Here is a 17,628-nt window from a genome sequence, read left to right on the forward strand (position 1 = left end):
AACTTAAGTTGCCAAGTCACAGAAAGTGGAATAAGTTGGGTGGAGAAAATATTTAGAAGCAGCAGTAAATCTGGTTTATTGCCAGTTGTGGAGAGGTAAATTTGACCTAGATTCTGATTTCTGTTAACCCTCTCCACCTCCACTCCGCGGTCCACTCTGAATACTAACCGCACTTGACATCAGAATAAGGCAAAATGCTTTCAGTTCTGAGATGGAACGCAGCAGCCAGTGGAAGTAGACAGGCCAAATCTGGAACTTCATACCTGCAGTTTTCAAGGGAAGTGTTGGGGATTAGAAACTCCTGATTTGAATTCATCCTTATGATTTTGTTTGAGAATCAGATATAATTAGATTTTCAAGTGACATTCATTGCACCCACAAATAATCATGGGTACAATTTTGTACCCCCAGTTTTGCAGCGGTCATGGCAAGGCTGGTCTCAAAATCAGGTCCATGTAGTGCAATATAATCCAGCAATTTTCATTCCAGTTTATTTTTTTAAAAGGTTTAGTGTTTGTTTGCCAGAGCTCAGAAGCAAGAATCTAAGCTACAAATCTCCCATGAGATGGACATATTGGAATGCTTCAGGCTGGCTGCCAATAGATAATCCAGCAGTATGCAACGCCTTTATTGCATTGATGCCAGTTTGAGGGCACATGAACGTGGGTGAAGAACATTGCATCCTTTTATACTTCTCTGACGAGAGTGTCAAAAACCATGCAGTACAGGATGAGTATTTGCATGTACCCTGGAGATGCGGGGGAGGGAAAAAGGAGTATTCAAACTTTAGCAACACAAACAGATTCAAGAATGCCTTTTTTTTTTACCTGATTTTAAAAATAATACAGTAGAAACATACTGTTCCACTTAGTGCTTGCTGCCTGCGTGAAGTACCCAGTTCCAGCTTTATGCAAGCAATTATGATTGGAGAATCTGGTAAAATAGAGAATTGTCTGTATAAACATTTGCATTATGGATAAACAGAAACAAAATATGTCTCTTGCTAACAGATGCAAGGCTATTAGCCAATCATCATATTGTAACTTTGCTGGCAGATATTTAAATGTCAGTATCTATGCAGAATAAATATGAATGGTTAATAATTATATCATTATAAAATATAGCACGTTAGCAATATACAGTAAGTATTCAATAGGTTACTTAATTAAGGCACAAATTATTTCTGTGCTGGAAAGTTCAATCCAGAAACACAGCTACAATGACTATCTAGGGATACACTGTAGTTGATGAATGGAATTCCAATTATCCACCAACAAGAATCTGCTGAGGATGAAATGAAGACTGACAGATACAAAAGCATTATCTAAACTTCATACATTCAAAATAATTTACATCTCTCTCTCTCCTAATCCCATACGTGCTGTGCCATGCATACCCAGTGTATACATTCCTATTTGCTGACGTTTTAAGACATGTTTTTAACCTTTGAAAACTACTTTACTGAGCAGTTGAAGGATTGGGGATATGTCAAGACAATGGGAACAAGGACAATGCTGGTCCCTGGAAATTTATCATCAAAAGTGATTTCATCAGCAAGTATGGACTGGTTTTTTGCGGGAAAACAAAAGAACAAGCAAGAGGATGAATAATGCTTCCAAATGTTGCTCTTTGATATGATTTAAAATGTAACAGACGAATTTCCTAACTTGTGGCATTACTGATTCCTTTGTTAGACCTTCATACAAATCTTCCTAGGTGAAACTATGAGCAAATGACATTTATATTTTATCAGAAAATAGTTGCAGACCAAAACAAAAACTGCAAATTGAATATAACTGAACTTTGAGTTCACAATACAAATGGATATATAGGTTAAACAGTGGCAATAGACATTGAAACAAGAAAGGGTAACGTCTCTGCCAAAAAATTATATATATATATATATTATATATATATGGATATATTTCATAAATAAATTATTAGAGTTATAAAGTGAATATATCTTTCAATTATCACATTTGTATCACTGTTTTTTACTTGCTGGCATGATTTTGTACGTTTATAGAAAAGTAGATTATTTATTGTTCAAACACTTCACCTATGGCTTTTTGGTGTGGCTTTTTAAAAATAATGTAACAAAGGTAATGTGTGTGTGTGTGTGTGCGCATATGTATATATATTTTAAATAACCAACCTTATTTTATGAAGGCAATAATGTTCATTTATAACCATGATTAACTTTTTTTGGAATACATATGCACAATTAGGATTATGAGAATTTGCCATCTTCAGAGGAGAGGTAGCTCTCCTAATAATCTGCGAATTAAGTAAAATCAAAATCACAATAAAAAGAGCTCTTTGATATAACCATGAATTAAAAAGATATAATTTAATCTTCTGTCTCTTCTGTGGCTGAATGGATATCTTGGTATAACCCATATCTGGTCTCACTGGAGTTGTTGGACAGATGCAGAAGCACTCAGTCCAGGCTAGTTATGAACCCTGTACTTTTGCCTCAGCGGGAAGATCCACTGACTTCAGGTTCAGGCAATAAAGAGACCCAAGGCGCCTAGCACCCTACTGACTCAATGCTGCCTCCACTGGTACTGTTAGCAGACTCTCTCTGGTAGAAGTGGTCAGTATATTTTGGATTCCTACTATTTTCTCCTGGGTGGGAGCTGGTGCAATTTAAACTTTCTATACCTACATGGAGTCTCACCTCCCCATAGTCCCGCATGTCTTCTCTACAGTGTTTTTTTCCAAAGATAGAGTGCCAAATTCACTGAGGTTCTATGCCATCTTGTAATGACATAAACTTAAACTTGCCTGTGCGAGTTTTGGCACTGCACTGGATTTGACCTTGGAGTGTTGGAGGGACTGCTGTGCTTTGGCATCAGGAAGAAAATGACTGGATTTTACATCTGAATGCTCTCGTAAAATAGTTTGCTTTTGGGGTACCCCACAGCAGAGGATATCATTCTATCAATGTAATGTTGTAATTCATGTGAAAATTAGTTCATCATCAGGGCCTCAAAGTGAAGAAAACAAAGATAATAAGTGAAAGTTATACCAAACCCAAGAGAGGCAAAAAGCAGAGTCCTCTATGGACCTCTTCTGCTGAATCTTAACTAATGCAGCCCATGCCTGAACACTAGGCTCACGGGGGCCCTAGAGTTATCTGAGCTGGAACTAGAGTTATTCTACTTGAGAAAAGATTAATGGGCTTGACATTCAGTAAATAATAACCCCCTCATGCATTTATAGCAAGTTTCACCCTGAGGCAGTTAGGAAAAAGTTTTCAAAACTGCTTGGCAGCTCTACCTGTTCTAGATGGGAGCTGCTGGATGGGGAGTCCTTTTGAAGTTGTGCTTACTTCATCTGGGAGCTGAGTTCTTTTGAAAATCTGGCTTTGAGGAAATGACATGTGAAAGGAAAATTGCATATCATGGAAAAGCTGACGTGTCACTATGTAAGCTAAACTAAGCCTCATACAATCTGACGGCTAAGGACATAAAATCATTTTGCAGAATTCAACATCACCTCCCTTACTAAATGCTTTTTGTAACACACTGAAATGTATCAGATAGATGGGTCACGGATATGGTAAAATCTTATTGAATTATTGTGCATGGACAGATAGAATTCATTTTCTGTTGGCTAAAATTATGACGAGCTGAAGTGCTCTTCATTTGCTTTAGAAGAATATGCTGAGCTGGAACTTTGATTTCCTGAAACTATTTATTAAATGCAGAAGAATTGACTTAATCTTCTGCCCAACGATATAATACACCCACTTAACTGACATGGCTGACAATAAACAGACTGAGTGAAGTGCTTTCCAAAGATGCTAAACAAGGGCATATTTCTAGTTATGTCTGGCAGTGTTAATTAAGGACCAGACCCCGACTTGTTATGCAGGCAAAAGTCCCATCAAATTCAAGATGCATGGCAAGACTTCAGTGGGATTTCCACCTTCCTATAGCATATACGCTAGCCCCATGAGGATTCTGCTGTATTTGAAAAAGCTGCTTTAAACAACGCCGCTGAAGAAAATGATGTTAATAAAGAACAATGGCCACTTTAACAACACATGGCCACATCCCTAATCATTCCAGAGTCTTTGAAATGAATTAGCATCTCTGCACAGTTCATTTCTCTCATTGGAGAGGAACGTTGGGGGTAGGTCTACAGCAAGTGAGTGACAGAGCCCGGGTCAACAGACTCGGGACTGTGCTGCAGTGCTAAAAAGAACTGGGTGGATATTATGGCTCAGGCTGGAGCTCAGGCACTGAAACTGGGGGGTGAGAGTGGGGGCTTCAGAGCCCAAGCTGCTACATCTCCACAGCTGTTTTTAGTGCCACAGCTTGACCACCAGCCCATGTCTGTTGCCTTGGGCTTGGAGACTTGCGCTGCTTGCAGTGTAAATGTACCCCTGGTTTCATATACAAGGATGCAGTTTTAGGACTCCTCTCAGCCATGATTATGAGTAGACACAAGGGTCCCAATTCTGGGACATGTTCTAGTAACCAGGACCTAGATTGATTACCAGCCCCCCACCCCAGGTTGTGGATTCCCTTGACAAAAAGGGATTTCCATGCTGGCAAAGCCCTGTGCTGCCCTTGGTGTATGAGCATACCAGGGAGGAGTTGTGGGCAGGAGCAGATGTTCCGCGAGCCGGTATGGCTGCAGTGGGCTGCTAGAAGGCGCTGCAGCAAATAGTTGGAGGCAGCAGAAGGCAGACTTACGCCAGGGTCCATGCAAGCCCCCAGAACAATCCAGAATTTAGTTGCCCAGAGGTGGCATAAAGCCCCACTTAACTCAGAACCAGGGCCTGTAAAAGGCGATACCCCCCTCGCACCTCCTGGGGAGGGTGGGCGCTGCTCCTGTCTCAGAGTCCCGAGCACAGACCTCTGGCTCTGCTGTTTAGCCCTCTGCCTTGTTGTGTGGGGAGTTAAAACAGTCCAACCAAGGTGTCAAGATGCTTCTGCAACCCACAAAAGCAGAGTCCTGGGCCTTTGGGAAGCCAAAGAGAAAGAAGAAAAAAGAGAGGAGACCCGGCCCTTTCCCTTTCTGAGAGGCCCCGGGAGGCCAACGCTCTCTAGCCATTCCCCAGACAGCAACCCGTCCTTCCAGGGGCTGCGGAGCTCTGAGTTGGGAGTTCTGCTCTTCAGAATGTCACCCTGCCCTGAGCAAGGAGTCTCCTTTTCACGACCTGCCCAGCCTTGACGAGCTGGTCTGAGGGGGATTATGCCCAGAGAATCCTCTTTAACCTTTTCCTGACTAGGGTGGGGATCTGCCAAGGGCCACTTGTACAAAAGCTCCTACTGTTCATAACAGATCAACATTTTTCGTAAGTGATGTCTGTTTGCTGCTGAGCACTGGGAGTTCCAGGGACTCAGCACCCTCAAAAGTATTTTTAAAATAGCACTGTAAAAATGGACATAAAATATACATACTGGGCCAGATTCTGAGCTCAATACACTAATCTAAATTTAGAATGACTAAGATCAGAGTTCGGTCCCTGAGCTTTTCATTGGGAAGAAAAGTCCAGGTGAAGAAAACTCTGTGAGCTTTTCATTATAAAATATTTGGTGGTCTGGTCCTAGTCATTAGTGAACACATTATTTATTCCTTTTTATATTATGATAATGCCAAGAGGCCCCATTTCTAGGCTCCTTTCATACATAATGAAAAGATGGTCCTTATGCCAAAGAGCTCACAGTCTAGGTCAGGGTAGTCAATTATTTTTTTGTCCAAGTCCAAATTTCTTGGTCAGGGTATAGTCAAGGTCCAGACTCCAGAGAAACATTTTTCACAATGCAACAACAATAATGTTAAGTAAATAAAGATTTCTGGGTCTGTTCAAAAGCATCTGATGGTCTGGATTTGCCCTGCGGTCCGCCTATTGGCTACCCAGATCCAAGTATATGATGAGAGACAATTCATGGATACAGACACACACGGGAGAACACTGTAAGGGTGAGGGGACAATGAGTCTCATAAGTAGCAGTGGTCCCAACACAGCTATTGCTTAGCCACTTGTCCCTAGATCACCGTACATCATGCAGGAGAGATGGCTAAGGACTAGAAAATACCAGAGTTGCTGCAGGTCAGGACTGATGAGGATTAACACAATTTACATGGAGAAGCTTGCAGAACTTGTACTGTGTAGCTTTGGCCAGTGCTAGTCGTGCCTCACTTGCATGAGCCCTAAATCTTCCACTTTATAATAGAAGTAAAACGGATTCTATTACGACATTGCGCAATGATTCATTGCAGCAGGGTAAAAGGCTATCTATATTTAAGACCCCATATTTTCAAAAATGACCTTGACACCAAGGGCTCAGCCCAGCAAGGTCCTGAACACCCTTGGTTCCCACTGGCGGCACTCAGCGCCTTCCACCCATGCTCACTTCACCATCTTTCAAAATTGTGCCTCTAGGAGCTGATTTTCAGAGGCTCTGAGCGACTCCAGGTGAAATCAATGGGGCTGAAAGTGCTCAGCTAGGGTGACCAAATGTCCCGATTTTATAGGGACAGTCCCGATATTTGTGGCTTTTTCTTATATAGAAGCCTATTACCCCTCACCGCCGTCCCGATTTTTCGCACTTGCTGTCTGGTCACCCTATGCTCAGCACACTGGAAAATTAGGTGTCACGCAAAAAGGGAGGCCACTTGGGACAGTCTGGTCTTGGATGATTTAAGGAGAATGTTTCCAGATCTAAGCAAGATATATAGGTGATGGGGGTAAAACAATGAAAGTGTAACAGAAGGCTATCACGAGAAAAGGAACCAATTCCAGCCATGGGAACTTTAAACCTTTAAATCCATGGCTTGGAAGCCACTGGAATAGTACTCAAGCAACATTTTAAACAGATGAGATTGAAAACAATGTTTACTTTTGTGGCTATAATTTTCAGAAATTATACACTTCTAACCGACTATGGAGGGGTTTACAGGACAGAGAAACCTCACAGGATTAAGAGGCCTACAATTCCTCAGGAAATTTAAACAGACTATTGAACTGTTCTGTTGACAGTATAATGGTATCTTGAGCTTTATTTAAAAGAATTTTTGCCCATAAAATATGATGATGGTGGTGTGTTGTGTTTTTGTTTGTTTTGTTTTTGTCTCTTGGCTTCCAATGGCTTTTCTAAATGGCTTTGGAACTCATTAAGACAGCAGAGCCTAAATTTACATTCTGAAGGCTGTCTTTGTAATTTGTAAAAAGAACGAGGAATACTTGTGGCACCTTAGAGACTAACAAATTTATTTGAGCATAAAACCCACTTCATCAGATGCATGTAGTGGAAAATACAGTAGGAAGATATATATACACAGAGGAAAAAATGGGTGTTGCCATACCAACTATAATGAGAGTAATCAGTTAAGGTGGGCTATTATCAGCAGGAGAAAAAAAAACTTTTGTAGTGCTAATCAGGATGGCCCATTTCCAACAGTTGACAAGAAGGTGTGAGTAACAGAAGGGGAAAAAATTAGCATGGGGAAATAGGTTTTACTTTGTGTAATGACCCATCCACTCCCAGTCTTTATTTAAGCCTAATTTAATGGTGTCAAGTTTGCAAATTAATTCCAATTCTGCAGTTTCTCATTGGAGGCTGTTTTTGAAGGTTTTTTGTTGGAGTATTGCGACTTTGAGGTCTATAATCGAGTGACCAGGGAGGTTGAAGTGTTCTCCGACTGGTTTTTGAATGTTATAATTCTTGACATCTGATTTGTGTCCATTTATTCTTTTGCGTAGAGACTGTCCGGTTTGGCCAATGTACATGGCAGTGGGGCATTGCTGGCACATGATGGCATATATCACATTGGTAGATGTGCAGGTGAACTCACAACTGTTGTCAACTGTTGGAAATGGGCCATCCTGATTATCACTACAAAAGTTTTTTTTCTCCTACTGATAATAACCCACCTTAACTGATTACTCCCGTTATAGTAGGTCTGCCAACACCCATTTTTTCATGTCCTCTGTGTATATATATCTTCCTACTGTATTTTCCACTGCATGCATCTGATGAAGTGTATTTTAGCCCACGAAAGCTTATGCTCAAATAAATTTGTTAGTCTCTAAGGTGCCACAAGTACTCCTCATTCTTTTTGCTGATACAGACTAACACGGCTACCACTTTGAAATTTGTAATTTGTGCTGATTTACTCATCCTGAAGAATAGTAGCTCTCATGAGAGGGAAAATGGAACATTAGCTGGGGGCTAGCTTGGGCCTAGGAGACCAATGTTCCATTCTCTGCTCTGCCCAGATTTCCTGTGTGACCTTATGCAAGTTACTTAGGGCTAGATTTTTAAACTGGTTAGGCTGCTAGGCATTTTTGAAATCCCATTATGCACTTCTCTGCATCTTCAGGCCCCTAAATAGCTTTAATAATCTGCCTCAGTTTTCTATTTGCATAACAGGGGCAGTAACTCCCTTTACCTCACAGGGGTGTTGTGAGAATAACTCCATTAAAAGTAGTGAGGCGCTCAGATACTATGGGAACAGTGGGCTTTTTAAGTGGGTGGTTAGTTGGGCTTTAATATAGACTTGCCATATGCTACCATGTGATGTTTAATAATGGACATAATGAGCCAGATACTCAGAATGAACTGGCAGAGCTCTGATGACTTCAGTGGAGTCATGCCACTTTATAAGAGCTGAGGATCTGACCTAATTTCTTTCAGATGAGCAGAAGTCTTTGCAATTTGCCATTTATCTGGAGTTCTGTGTTCTACCACTCATTTCCCCTATTACTGTATGTACTAACCATGTGGAAACAGTCACTTTGGCACTTTAAAATGACAGTACATTAAATAATATTTTAATGCTGGACTATTTGGGGACTATACAGTTTTATCTGAATGATAGAACCAGAGCATATAAAATGATTAATGCTGTGTCAGTAGACATCAAATTACCCTTCTTTTAAAGCTGTGCTTTGAGAATCAGATCCAACTTCTGTTCAAGTCAATGAGAGCTGGACGAGTCTCAAAGCAGAAGGAATTTCATCCTAATTACTTAAAAGTCTGACTTCTTCTATTGTGTTCAACAACATTAATTGCATTAAGCAATAATATATGGAATTTTTTCAGTAGAATTTGTTTTGATTTTGTTTGCTCATATTAGATTTGCAAACAGCAATACTGAAAAATTTGATTTAACTTTTTCCCCCACAAACAATTGGCTAAACAATGTTAAAATGTCAGTTGTTTTCCAAAGAATAAAAACAAAATAAGACAGCATACAAGAGAGAAATAGTGTATACAAGAAAGGATGAAAGGAAAGAAACTGTTAAGATGAAACCAGCATTTTAAAATTAAACTCTTAGCTCCATATGCAAAATAGAGCAAAATGCTGCAGCTACAAAACGGTGTGTATCTGTTTCTTAAAAAACATATCTTTAGAGTGATATTTTTCTGGGCATTTAAAAGTTGTGCAAAACCTTGTTGCAATATAGAGTTGCTAGGTTGGATGAAGTCAACAGCCTATCAGCCCTTTGCAGTGTTGTAGACCAGTGGTTCTCAACCAGGGGAACATGTACCCCTGGGGCTATGCAAAGGTCTTCCGGGGGGACTTCAACTCATCTAGATACTTGCTTAGTTTTATAACAGGCTACATAAAAAGCACCAGTGAAGTTAGTACAAACTAAAACTTCATACAGACAATACTTGTTTATACTGCTCTAGACACTAGACACTGAAATGTAAGTTCAATATTTATATTCCAGTTGATTTATTTTATAATTATATGGTAAAAACGAGAAAGTCAGCAATTTTTCAGTAGTAGTGTGCTGTAAAACTTTTGTATTTATGTCTGATTTTATAAGAAAGTAGTTTTCAGTGAGTGAAACCTGGGGGCACGCAAGACAAATCAGACTCCTGAAAGGGGTACAGTGGTGTGGAAAGATTGAGAGCCACCATGGTAGACAAAGTAAACTGGGTCTGGCCTAGCATTATAGCAAACCATAGGAAAATGGGAATATAACATGGAAAGTTGTTATACTATGGTAGGCTGGGGTTTTCTATGTACCTGGGGGAGGAGGGGAGGGAAGAGGGGCCTAGGCACATATGACCAGATTGGTTTAGGTGCCTAAGCTGCAGATGGATGCCTAGACAGATTTTCAAAAGCACCTAAGTGAGTAAGGCACTGAGCTCCCATTGAAATTAATAGGAGTTTGGCACCTAACCTAATTTAGGTACTTTTGAAAATCCCACTAGGTGCCTATCTGGATCTTTAGGTTCATAAATACCTTTGAAAATCTGGCCCCCAATTCCCATTCAGTGGGAGTTAGGGCCCACATAAGCCAAATACACCCCTATCATTGCACATAAACCCTCAAAATAAGGCTTATTTGCCACTTGGGAAAAGTTCAGACTTCAGGGCTTATTAGGGTGACCAGACAGCAAGTGTGAAAAATCGGGACGGGGTGGGGGGTAAAAGGAACTTATATAAGAAAAAGACCCAAAAATCAGGACTGTCCCTATAAAATCGGGACATCTGGTCACCCTAGGGCTTACAGCTTCTCTGCGTTGCAGGCAGTAAAAGCAGACATGATCACCAACACCTGATAGGAGTGCTAATGACATCCCACTCAGTAGCTGGCAGTATTTGGGGAAGAGAGACAAACCATATTATTATACAGGTTTGTCTCATCTTACGCTAGCGTTACGTTCCGCAGTCAGTGTCTAAAGCAAAAATCGCGTATCGTCAAAATTACATTGAGTGTAATGGCGGGCGGAATTGCCCGCACTACAGAAACAGTATTTAAATTGTTGTTTTTCTCCTTTTGTTTTTGGTTTTGGTTTTGCCGACCGCGTAAAGCTGAAATCGCACATGTTAAATGCGCCTAAGATGCGACAGACCTGTATAAGCAATCACAAATAAAAGCAGCGGGACTATGCATAAATGGTTATGCCTAGTGTCCTTAGAGGGCTTTAAAGTCATCTTCCATGTGATGACATGTTCACAGTAGCTTACATAAGTTAGAGGCAGTCATTGCCTTATCATTGGCAAGAGCTCCAGAGTTCCTGCTCCCGAAGTACCTATCTGTGACTAAGGGAACACCAATGAGTGGTATTGTGAGTCAAACCAGAAGTTGCTACTGAACTGGGACTTCTCATGATGTAGTTCCTAGTTACTTGACTCGCTTGCTCCAATTAGGGTGACCACCAATCCCTAATTGGGCGGGAGAGTCCCGAAATGTAGATTTCAAGTCCCGGTCCCAGACTGAATGACTCGGGGACAACATTTGTCCTGGATTCTCCTCAACACAATTCAAATTTACCACTTAGCAACGGTCAAACCATAGCAACTCCAGCGCAAAGCAACTCGCTACTACTGCATCATTCACAGTGCTTACACAGCCACAGAATGATTGACGCCTGGTGTAGCCAATCTAAGACATAATTTATCGTCCCCCTATCATGTGACTTGTTACACTTCTCATGTATTCCCAAATGGCTAAAACGAATCTGCTTTGGTGATGCAGTCCAGTGAAGAACAAGACACATTGGTAAGTTGATATTTAATTTTTAATTACCATTATTAGCATCTTGGGACTCAGAGTAGCAGCCGTGTTAGTCTGTATCCGCAAAAAGAAGAACAGGAGTACTTGTGGCACCTTAGAGACTAAATAAATGTGTTAGTCTCTAAGGTGCCACAAGTACTCCTGTTCTTCTTTCATCTTGGGACTGTATTTGGGGCAGCTAGCCCCTCCTTCCACCATGGTGACACTATTTTTTAGCATGCTAGCTCAATCAGGACTAGTGCAAGCGTGTAGACATACCCTCAGGCAGGCAGACACTACGCTGCTATTTTGTTTTGTAGGATCCAGATTTTCAGAATTGCAGAAGAGCAACTGGAAGTGTAAAACAATGTGCACGTGCCGTTACCACAGTTATAAATGCGGTCCTCACAAGGAGCGTGCGTATAGACCGCTAGATGGCTGATTAAATGTGTGCGCGGACCTGGTAAAGGCATGTGCAGACCAGACATGCCTTTTTTGAGGGCACCGTTCTGAAAACTTGGATCTTGGGTGCTTTTGATGGAGAGTATCCTAGAAAAGAAATGGATCAGAAGAAGTATCTGATGTGGTAGTGGTAAGTGCTGACCTGCATCTGGCTGAGGAAACCAGAGATGCCTGTGGAAGTGGGACCCTGTGTAGTTGCTGTGGATAACTCTGGCTGTCAGTGTGAAGCCGAGCTGTGTTACTAAGTAAATAGCTGATGGCAGCAGCAGGCTCGGGAGTTGACACACCACCTAGCCATGAAAAACGCCAGAAGGAAATGCGTGAAGAATGTTAATGGTCATGGTGTTCAGGTAGCATTATCCCAACTGTGTGCTAGTTATCCTGCAGTGAAATGACATCTGTACCCAGCATGTCGAGGCAGAACTACATCGCTGTCCAGGCAGAGTTGGTTTCCCCAGTGCAAATCAGAGAGGCATGCAAGAAAGCCCAGCACATCCCATTTATTAACCCACTGCCCCAGCAAGCTCGATTTTAGAATTAAAGCCTAAATTGAATCGAAGGGTTTTATTTGCAGCATTTGTTTATAGAACATTGATAACAGTCTGCAACAAAGGATTATCTCACAGATATGCCAATTCCCCATTTGTTCTAAATTACAATAAATAAAATGGAAGCAAATAGCAAAAAAACAAACCCCAACCTAAACAACAACAAAACATCCAACAACAAACCCGTTTCCTTAGGACATGTTTAATTCATTTCTTTCCCTCTCATGTATCAAATAGTTTAACGTTTATTTCTTTCTGACGTTTCAGGAATCAGACTCTTCATGGTCTAATGTGAAACAGCCCCGGTATAAATGATATGCCCTTGTTTTTGAACCATGAAACTGAGTTAACTGCTCATCTGATCTTAATTGTTCTTGCTGACTTTCTTGTGTGAAGGATTTAGAATAGCAGCCGTGTTAGTCTGTATCCGCAAAAAGAACAGGAGTACTTGTGGCACCTTAGAGACTAACAAATTAATTTGTTAGTCTCTAAGGTGCCACAAGTACTCCTGTTCTTTTTGTGTGAAGGAGATTGAAATAAATTGCAGTAACCTAAGGTTACAGTTCTCCTGCATTTCCAGTCGCATGGATTGCTGGTGTGCCAAAGAGAGAAGAAGAACTGATTCCCTGGCCCAACAAGTTTACAATCTTAGGCCTGGTCTACACTGGGGGGAGGGGGGAGGAATCGATCTAAGTTATGCAACTTCAGCTACGTGAATAATGTAGCTGAATTCAACCTACTTAGATCTATTTACCGCAGTGTCTTCACTGCAGTAAGTCGACTGCTGACACTCTCCCATCGACTCTGCCTGCGCCTCTCGCTTGGGTGGAGTACTGGAGTCGACGGGAGAGTGCTCGGCAGTCGATGTATCGCGTCTTCACTAGACGCAATAAATTGACCCCTGCTGGATCGATCGCTCCGGAGGTAAGTGTAGACATGCCCTAAGGGATTAACCCTGCAAGTGTTGGGCACTCCAAGATGGAGTAGCCCCCTGGCTTTAGTGAGGATGCTTAGCTCTTTGCAGGATCACGCCCAGCTAGGCAGACAGCAATTCATGCACCATAGACGACCAGGGTCTGATCCTATCCTGGATTTCAGTGAATCTTTATACTTTTTAATCACCCTTTCTAGCTAAAGTGGACTAAAAAGGTGAGGGTAAGGCAGGCAACCCATTGTGAGTATGCGTGAAGGGGGAGGATTAAGGGAGGAGTGATTCTAATCAGCCAACTTCGACATAGAGCAAAAGTGGGGGAAAGAGTCAGGCAACTACTTACTGAAGAGCGCCAAGAAGATTCAGGGCCAGTTGGCTCTCTCTCAAGATACTGAAGGTGAAGCTAGGGAGTAGACTTCAGTTTCCTGAATATATTACCCAGAAGGCAACAAAAGATAGTAAAGGGGCCAGTTCTCTACGGAGCAGAGTGAAGCTGTGGAGAAGACAGTGACTCAATCCTGACTCTGAGCCCTGGCTTGCTGCAAGGATTGTGAACTTGGAACTTTTCACTGACTCAGAGCAGTGCCCAGTGAGGGTTGAAAAATCAAAGCCAGTTGAGATTCGACGCCAAAAGCCTCCTGGAACCACGCACGCCTGTGATGCACAGATCCTGAACAAGATAAAAGCATTAACAGGCTTTTGTATCTGTATTTTATTTCCAATGGGTCCACCGCAGAAGGGAAGCTTGTTAACGCCACAAGAATAAAGCCAGAATTCACCACCCTCTGGTGTCAATTTATCAAGTCATGGGTCAACTGCGGGTCAAGCTGTGCAATATTACGTGCCAGACCAAACTGAGGAGTTTCCATTCTTACATTTAAAAATCTTTTCTTACACAAGTCTGATCACAAGCTAATAAACGATTCAATGCTAAAAGCCTTTGACCAGATTCTAAGGTCCTTCCGTTTATATTCAGTCCTTAGCCAGACAAAGATCCTATGGGCCATAAGGATTTGGCTCTCTATTTAGGCAGTGAGGAATGGGAGATAAGAGACTTTGCGTCAGATCCATGGCCTCTCCTAAGTCAGGCTTGCAAAGGGGATTTAAAGGTGCTTTCAGAAAGCAGCACAGGATTCCCCAGTGGAAAGGAATCCTCATCTGGTTTGGCCCAGTTAGATCATAGGAGTATACCCAGGATTGGCGGACGATATCTCCAAGTTATAATCCTGGTTCTTCCACTGACTCACTGTAGGGTCTTGAGGAAGTCATTTAGTCTCTCTGAGCATAAGTTTCCTCACCTGTTAAATGGTATAAAACCTACCTAACTACCACAGGGGCAGGGCCAGACTAAGGTAATTTGGGTCTCTAGGTGCACTCCACATACGGCCCCATGGCCTTACCCCTGTGCCTTGCCTCAGCTCTTTTGCTACTTAATGGATCCACCCTTTCTTGGAGCAGCAGTGGCACAGGATACTCATGCAAGAGCTGTTTTTGTTATACCAATAGACTAAAAACCAGCAGGATCTTATTAAGAGGGATAAGGCCAAGATGCCACATTTATTGTAAATATAATAATAAAGCAAAAAATAAAAGTAAACAATGTTGTTTGACTACTTATTCCTATCACTACTTATTTTTTATACACACACACACACACACACACACACACACATATATATATGTGCACCTGACACGGACTCGGCTCCATCCTCATGACCAAGATACCTGGCCAGTAACTTGGCATGAGCAACTTCTAGGCTGGTAACTATAAAACCTATTCAGAACTTAAATAAATAATTGTGTAAACATATACATATATGTGTGTGTGTGTATAAAAAATAAGTAGTGATAGGAATAAGTAGTCAAACAAGGTTGTTTACTTTTATCTTTTGCTTTATCATTATATTTACAATAAATGTGGCATCTTTGCCTTATCCCTCTTAATGAGATCCTGCTCGTTTTTATTCTATTGGTATAACATTTTCTGGGGGAACTGTATAGTTCCTCTGTCCCCCATATCCATCGATCAACCACCACTTTGTGTTTTCAGTCAGGCTGGGGTCTGTTCTCGAGGTGAAAGCCCTCAGCCTGCACTCTGCTGAGGGCTCTGTATGGAAATAATCCTCCCAACACCACTATAAAAGACCTAAGATGGGGTGGCAGCGGAGAGGACGACACTCATAGCCCTGTGCTGGAGTGGCATTGGTGAAGTGCCCAAAGCAGCTGGTTTCATATATGGAGCAGTTCACACCTCTTGGAGGTATTGTTTTAGGCTCTCTTGACACTCAAGCACTGGTTACACTTGGATCACATTCTGAAGCATTTCTTTACAACAACGAAGGCTAGAAATTTGTTATAGTGTGAAACCTGAGATTTCGGTCTCATCATGTGAATCCAGGAACAGGGGTCCTAGACACTGGCTGAATGAGATCCGAAGAAGATTGTGGCAGGGCATAATTAGTTACTGTTCAGTGCTCTGCAGATGTAAAGAACTATTTAATAATTATTTCAAAGGCAATTCTGCTGAATCTTGTCTGCTGTTTCACCTCTATTGCCTCATAGCAAACCTGGACACAACTTGGGATCTTATTCCAAGGTAGAATCAAACATTGTTGAAAAACACTCGAAAACTAACCAATTATGACATCTGGCCTGTTTTTTCAGGGGTTCCAAGACCCTGTCAGCCACTCAAGTCAATGTGCTGGAGCAATGCAAGCCTTAAAATACAATTTGAATCACCATGGTATGGAAAGGTTAAAACAAGAGACTATCAAATATTACCTAATTAAATAGACTAATACTTATGACCTTGTGAGAGGAAGGACAAAATGAGTATTTTGGTGTATCTAGATACTGTAGAAAAGAAAGAACAGTGGGTGATATTGTTTTGTGAGAAATGGCAGCTCACTCTAAATTATGGGAGGAAGTTAACAGTCAAGTTACCATGTCAAAACCGAAGAGTATCAAAGCACCTCTACCTCTAAAGGACGTAGGCCATGTCACGTTCACTAGCTGACCATCCAGTCTGGTTGCTTTAGAGCAGCCTAACAGTGAATTAATTAAAAAACAACAAAGAATGGCTAAAAGGTCCAATTTACAGAGTGGTCATCAAGTCTTCAGCTGAATTTAATTTATATGAAGGTCAAAATCTCTACAGCACTTAATGCCACACAAATCCACAAGTCTAATACTGAATAGCAGGCAGAAAACAGCCAGACTCCAGGCAGATTTACCCCTATGCAACCCCCTAGGACGGGGGAGAAGGCAGAGCTTAGCCATAATATTTAGCATTTAATACAATAGTATGTGGATTTTGGAAAGTGAATTTATTTAGATTTACTATTAGTACATACCAAAAATTCACCTCTCTTAGTCCCTAGGCATCTTTGCCAAAAATGAAAGATACAATCAAACACAAAAATAAATCTAACATCTGCTTCTCACCCTCAAGCCAAAATCCAACCCCCAATCACAGGAAACTGTAGCTCTTGTGAAAGATGCTAGAGATTGTTCCCAGAAGCCCTCTGTGCTTGGAACACCTAGATTATAAACACTGCAAGATTCCCAATATTCTGTCACCAAAGTGTGCCATGCCCCAGAAACACTTCACATGAGACTGTAGTCCTGTTTCCACAACCCATTGAGTCCGGGACCTTTTTGCTGAGACCACCACAACCATCACCAAGAGCAACTGTGCTATTGTTTTTTTCTCTCTTAGACTCATGTGCCATAAATTATAGAAAAGTCATCATATGGGAATGATTTGTGTGGTCACTCTGATCTGAGCCAGTGACTTAGAGGTTAATTGTTCCATAACCCATGACTGTTCTCCAAAGCTATCCAAGATACCTGCACAAGCTATTTTCAGTGGCAACATGGGTTAAGCCTAGTGCCATTATATGAGATATCACTGAGCATACTGTATTGCTCAGACTGCCGCCAAAAAAAAGAAAAGTAAGAACTGATAGCTACTGCAAAACAAACAACTTGCAGTTAGATTTAAGACTATGATGTCCTTAGCAGGGCAGGTCATGCTCTGTAGCGGTTTTGTAACATAGCAGTCTCCCAGAATTCACAAGTCTGATTTTATTCAGTTAAGTCTGAACATACCAAAGTGAATAATTACATTTTCTTCTAGTGTTGTAAGTATTTACGATCAGGGAAGTGCATTCTAGACAAATATAAAACATTTAGTTCTTATTCTAGCT

At 41.4% G+C, this 17,628-nt stretch overlaps 1 protein-coding gene across 2 annotated transcripts in view; it reads left to right on the forward strand.

The window, feature by feature from the left end:
• The window catches only part of EDN3 (endothelin 3), a 119,725-nt gene that overhangs the window by 35,238 nt on the left and 66,859 nt on the right, over positions 1-17,628 (forward strand). The window contains exon 5 of one of the 2 annotated variants that reach the window (XM_024114900.3): positions 506-2,354. The exons of the other annotated variant lie outside the window; for it this stretch is intronic. The gene's annotated coding sequence lies outside the window, so the exon portion shown is untranslated. Of the gene's footprint in view, positions 1-505; positions 2,355-17,628 lie in introns of those variants that run through there. 2 annotated transcript variants of the gene reach the window in all.

Source organism: Chrysemys picta, chromosome 13 (genome assembly GCF_011386835.1).
Source record: "Chrysemys picta bellii isolate R12L10 chromosome 13, ASM1138683v2, whole genome shotgun sequence".
Lineage (NCBI taxonomy): Eukaryota > Metazoa > Chordata > Testudines > Emydidae > Chrysemys > Chrysemys picta.